Source organism: Delphinapterus leucas, chromosome 5, assembly GCF_059928025.1.
Source record: "Delphinapterus leucas isolate spDelLeu-1000000601 "Yukka" chromosome 5, BTC_Dleu_Yukka2, whole genome shotgun sequence".
NCBI classification, from domain to species: Eukaryota; Metazoa; Chordata; class Mammalia; order Artiodactyla; family Monodontidae; genus Delphinapterus; species Delphinapterus leucas.
This window is the reverse complement of record NC_143133.1, coordinates 125,135,693-125,142,167: the sequence shown is the minus strand read 5'-3', so window position 1 is coordinate 125,142,167 and position 6,475 is coordinate 125,135,693. Positions and strand designations below refer to the sequence as shown.

Sequence of the window (6,475 nt, the reverse complement as noted above, 5' to 3'; positions counted from 1 at the left end):
AGAAACCTTCTGCTTAATAATAACCCAGTAAACCAACTATCTGTGAACGGAAGCAACTGAGCTGATGACTCTCTCCTTGTTCTTGACGGTTGGCATCCATGATTCTAATGATTACTGTCTAATGTCTTTGCAGATTTCAAACCTTTACATATATGACACGGTGCTTCTGCTTGCTAATGCTTTTCATAAGAAGCTGGAGGACAGAAAGTGGCACAGTATGGCTAGTTTGTCATGTATCAGAAAGAACTCCAAGCCCTGGCAGGGAGGGCGTTCAATGCTGGAGACCATCAAGAAGGTAATTTCTGACTAGCATTTCTTTCATTTTTTATTTATTCATCCATTAGTTTTTTGTGTTGTTGTTGTTAATTTTATTTTTTAATGAAGTATAGTTGATTTACAGTATTGTACCAGTCTCTGCTGTACAGCAAGGTGACTCTTATACACATATAGACATTCTTTTTTAATATTCTTTTCCATTATGGTTTATCACAGGATATTGAATATAGTTCCCTATGCTAAACAATAGCATCTTACTGTTTACCCATCCTATATATAATAGTTTACACCTGCTAATCCCAAACTCCCAATCCATCCCTCCACCACACCCCCTCCCCCTTGGCAACCACAAGTCTGACTAGCATTTCACTCTTCCTAATTTTTATGCAAGGAAGAACAAGAAGCAATTGTTTGATGAGATATCTTTTAGTAGGATTTTTTTTCACTAATGTTGCTGCCTATTCAAAGCACAAAACGCTGTAATAGGTAAATGAAATATTTAAAAAATCAAGGTCAGAAAATCATATACGTCTATGAAACAGGGAGCCCTTATTTATTTATAAGGAAATTTTATGCAGGTAAAAAATTAGTTGTTGAAATATTTTAATGCACTTTCATTATATCATTAGGGTCAGAGATGCTCAAATTATTTTGGTACCTGTCACAAAATACAAAAAGTTATTTATTTATTTTTCTTTAAACTACACCATCCACTGAAAAAAATAAACACTAGACCTAGGTGTTTTTCAGTTAGATGATGCATGGTAAGACATTGGATGTGATGATCTTTAATTTACCTGACAACAAAAATATACATAAACAGTTAATCTTTTACAGCATTTGTGAGCTATTTGGGGTGCTTGATGGCATTCTTCTTCTTCACTTTCAATGTGGTATTTAGCCTGGCTGTGACCTGCTTTGGCTCAGCTACCTGCTCCATTCCCATAATGTTGTTTAGCTCCTCTCAAAGGTATAAGCATCCTGCAGTTTATTAGCCTCTTTGTCATGTCATCCTTGCTGGCATTTTCCATTTGTCTCGCACAGCTTCTTGGATTTAAAATGAAATGATTAATAAAACAAACAAATTTCTCCTGTACCCTTTACACAAAGGAGACAGCCATTTGGAAGTTCATATTCTTCATTTTATGCATCCTTTTTCTTTCTGCATGTGTTTGCCTTTTTCTCCTGAAATAGTTAGAGAAATAGCTAGTCAAATGAAATATGAAGTATTTAGAAATGCCAGAGAAAAATCTAAAAATTAAAATTAAAAGGGAGCTAGATGTACAAAAACCAGGAAGTAGAGGGAAAAATGTTTCAAGTAGAGAAAAGTCTGGATCTTCCTCTTGATACTGTATCCTCTTTGCAGAAGAATCACTTTAATGAGAATTTAGGCTCTTATCAACAGAGGTGCTTGAGAATTAAATGTATTGAATATATTGTCAAAGGAGGATTTTTCAACTGAAAAATGAGTAAGTCAAATCTAAGCTCAAGGTGTTGCCAAAATCCCCCAGCTCTACCTATGTAGAGAGTTGGCAGGTATGAATCCAAGGGAGATTGTTGAACATGGTTCTGATCCTGCCAGTTTATTAATTCATGGTGTGTCTAGGATGCAGGAACCTGAATATATTCATTCTTCGGAAGCTGTCTCACAAAGACAGAATAATTGTTTGGGAGGTTGCTTAGGAGATACTTATTTAGTGAAAGTATCAGTAGGAGGGAAAGAGAGACACTATAATATGTAGGTATTTCTTATGGAGCAATTCAATGTGTAAAATGTTGTTAAATTTATAATCAAAACAATGATTTCATATGATAATTATGAAATTTTATTTTGGGAGAATATTTGCATATTTTTCTCCTGTAAACTTTCAACCCGGTGGCACTTTTTAAAGGAATATATCCATTCTGTGTATCTAGAGACAATGTTTGAATGCTATGCTTGATTGCAAATGTTCTATTTCATTATTTTTTTCTCACATTTCAAATTGCCCTTAAAAACGGAGTTAAGCTTTTCCCATCATATTACTTTGCCTCCTCTGAGTGTCTTGGTTATCCCATTTGGATGTCCAGGCTGATGACACTTCACAAAACAAGAGAATTTGAGAAAAAGTTTACTACTCACACAGGGACTCCTGGGGAAAGCAGAGTGGGCCCATGCAGGCCCAGGCTGGCGTGAGCAAAGCACTGTGAATGGGCTGGGCATTTGCAGTGGTTAGGGATGGGACTAAGAAAAGTTCCCATTTATGTGGGCTGGAGATTTTTGAGGCTTAAATTTCCCAGGGGTGTTAAAGAAGGAGGTGCAGGATGGGCTTTCTTAATCAGCCTGTCCGTATGTGGAGCCAAATAAGAAAGGAAAAGCAAGGCTTAAAAAGAAGTCAGGGCCTTCCCTGGTGGCGCAGTGGTTGAGAGTCCACCTGCCGATGCAGGGGACATGGGTTCGTGCCCCGGTCCGGGAAGATCCCACATGCCACGGAGCGGCTGGGCCCGTAAGCCATGGCCGCTGAGCCTGCGCGTCCAGAGCCTGCGCTCCGCAACGGGAGAGGCCACAGCACTGAGAGGCCCGCGTACCGCAAAAAAAAAAAAGTCAGCAGCCAGACCTCACAAATGAGGTCAGGCTCTTTATTACAATGTGAATATTCTAGTGATAAAATTCTTAATTACATTCAAGTAACCACTGCATGCCTATATTCTGAGCATGCTCTATACACTTTACAAAGCCTATGTACTAATTCAAGGAGTACAAAGAATTGATGTCCATGAATGGACATGATATCTATCTATATAGTTATCTTTTTATAGCCCTCAGAAAAGATTTAGAGTATTCTTCATACATGTTTTCATTGTATTTATTCCTGAAATTTTGTAGGGTTTTGAGTATGCGCATCTGTGCGTGTATACATGTGTTTGTGCACACTATCATGAATAGGATATGTTTCCACTATATTTTTGAACTAGTCATTGTAGGTACATGAGGAAGTTATTGGTGTTTGATACATTTTGTGACTGACCTAATCAACTTGTTACTAAACTCCAGATTCTTACTTCTTTCTTGGTAGTTTATTCCCGTGTGTTTTTCAAGTAGATATTGATATCATCTTCAAAAAATTGTCATCACTTAATTGTAATACTTTATATCTTTTTAAACCTTTAAAAATTTTTTCTTGGGGCATCTGGGAGCACAACCTGCCAGGTGCACCTGGAGCCCTGTGGGCTTTGGAGGTGGCCAACTTCCCCTGTTGCAAGTGAGAAAGCCAGGGCATCTCCATGTCAGAGACGATGAGGCCAGGACTCTACCTCTACAGGAAAGCTGCAGAAAGCTCTACGGGGACCTGCAGAGCCCCGCTGCACAGGACATCTTATTATCCAGCTCTCCTGTGACGCATTCTTCAGTGATTCCTCTTGATTTTGTTGTCAGTTCACCACTGACATGTGGCACTCTCAGCTCTTGGATAGAGAGAACTCCAAGCAGTGCTGTTAGGGGCACACCCATGAGGCAGAGGCCTGACCTGGGTTCTGCACAAAACGGTCTGCAGGTGGATTTCCAGTATGGGCCAGCAATAGAAGATAGAGTGGCCAGTGAGCAGTTTCTAGGCCAAAAACTTCTGATTTGAGGAACAGATGTAAATATGGAAACCTGCAAAACAAATTTGCAGAGATTTTATTGACTCTCTGGCTTAAAGAAGAAGAAAATACCGCTGTAGATATTGCTGAGCCTCTGTACATGTCGTTACTTGGAAAAACTAATATTATTGGGAAGCCATTTTTAAATGTAAACTGTGAACACATAAAATCATTTGACAAAAATCTGAATAGACAGTTCATCCGCTTCCCACTGGAAGTTATCCTGACTTTTAATATGACTCTCGATGAGATCTTTGACAGTTACCTGACTCAATCTTAGAACATCAGATACGATAGGACCATTCAGTGTATTGGAGATGAAGAATATGAGAAACCTGAATCCAGAAGACGTCAGTCAGCTCATCACCATCAACGTGATGATGATCAGGGTGTCCCAGCTGATTCCAGAGATGCATGGGGCCTTCTTCCAGTGCCAGGTGTGCCCTCCTAGTGGAGATGGACCTTGTCAGAGTATGGGCATGCTGCCATACCACCCACAGTGTGGTGCTGACCCAGGACTGCTTGTCCTGTTCTCTGACAAACAGATGATCAAACTCCAAGAGTCTCCTGAAAATATGCCTGCAGGGCAGATGCCTCATGCTGTCATCCTTTTGCTCACAATGACATTGTTGACAAGATTCATCTTGGGGACAGAGTGAATATCACAGGCATTTATCCAGCTGTTCCTATTGAATCAGCCCAAGGGTGAGAAATGTGAAGTCTGTCTACAGAACCCTCATTGATATCATTCATTATCAGAAAATGGATGCAAAACATCTGCACAAAGGAGATGAAGAAGTAAAACAAACTTTTTTTCAGAGAAGCATGTGGAATTACTTAAGAAACTTTCCAGAAAACCAGACATTTATGAGAGACTTGCTTCAGCCTCAGGTCCAAGCACTTAAGAACAGGAAGATTTCAAAAAGGGAAACTTGCTTCAGCTTTTCTGGGGAACAGGGAAGGATTTTAGTCAAACAGGAAAAGGCAGATTTCATGCTGAGATCAACATCCTGCTGTGCAGTGACCCTGGGACCAGCAAGTCCCAGCTCCTGCAATGTGTATACAACCTGGTACCCTGGGACCAGTATGCACCTGGGAAGGGCTTCAGTGCAGTCAGCCTAACAGTATATGTGAAAGACCCCAAGAGGAGGCAGCTGGTCCTGCAGACTGGTGCCCTTATCCTTAGTGACAGTGGCATCTACTGTATTGATACTTGAAAAGATGAATCAGAGTACAAGACCAGTGTTGCTTGAAGCCAGGGAACAGCTAACTCTCCTTACCACAATGGCTGGGGTTATTTGCAAGCTCAATGCGTGCACATGTGTCCTGACAGCAGCAAATTCTATTGAGTCTTAGTGTAACGCTAATAAATACCACCTTTGAAAATATCCAGCGACTTCACACCTTATTACCCAGGTTCGGTTCCATCTTCCTCATGCTCGACCTCAGGATGAAACCTGTGGCAGGCATCTGGCTCACCACCTCGTGGCTCTGTACCGCTGGAGCAGGGAGCATGTGAAAGAGGAGTTCATGGATACGGCAGTGCTAAAGGACTGTGCTGTCACAGCACTGGATGCCTAGGTTGAGTCAGGAAGCCAGCCAGGCTGTCACCAAAGCTCAAGTAGAGGAGGAATGGTTTCTGCATACCCTCCAAAGCTGGAATCGTTAAAATGGCTTAGCAGAAGCCCATGCTAAAGTATGATATTCAAATAAAGTTGAAGCAAAGATACAGACCTCTATAGAGAGGCTGTAAGCAGTCTGCTACTAACCCCCAGACTGGCATTGTAGACATATCTATTCTTACTACAGGAATGAGTGCCATCTCTCCTAAATGGAAAGAAGAGTTAGCTGAAGCACTGAAAAAAACTTATTTTGTCTAAGAGTAAGACATCAGCCCTAAAGCGCCCACAACTTTTTGAAGATGTTTGGGAACAATCTGACATAGCCATTACCAAAGATATATTTGACAGAGCACCATGTGCCTTGGCTGAAGATGACTTTTTGACAGTGATTGGAAAAACTGCTCGCTTGCTCTGAAGCTCTGAGTTTTCAGCTCTTGTGTTCTGCACTTGGGCACTGACTTTGCTTCCATATATGTGTACGGCATATGGGCCAATAGAAAGAAATTCTTTCTTTTTTTTTAACATCTTTATTGGAGTATAATTACTGTACAATGTTGTGTTAGTTTCTGCTGTAAAACAAAGTGAATCAGCTATATGTATACATACATCCCCACATCTCCTCCCTGTTGCATCTCCCTCCCACCCTCCCTATGCCAGCCCTCTAGGTGGTCACAAAGCACCAGCTGATCTCCCTGTGTGATGCAGCTGCTTCCCACTAGCTAGCTATTTTACATTTGGTAGTGTATATATGTCCATGCCACTCTCTCACTTTGTCCCAGCTTACCCTTCCCCCTCCCCATGTCCTCAAGTCCATTCTCTGTGTCTTTATTCCTGTCCTGCCCCTAGGTTTATCAGAACCATTTTTTTTTATTCCATATATATATGTTAGCATAAGGTATTAGTTTTTCTCTTTCTGACTTACTTCACTCTGTAGGACAGCCTCTAGGTCCAAACAC

At 40.9% G+C, this 6,475-nt stretch overlaps 1 pseudogene; it reads left to right on the top strand.

Moving 5' to 3' along the window:
• Nucleotides 1–274: 274 nt before the first annotated feature.
• LOC111179072 (DNA replication licensing factor MCM4 pseudogene) lies at nt 275–6,174 on the top strand (annotated as a pseudogene).
• The last annotated feature ends 301 nt before the right edge of the window (nt 6,175–6,475 follow it).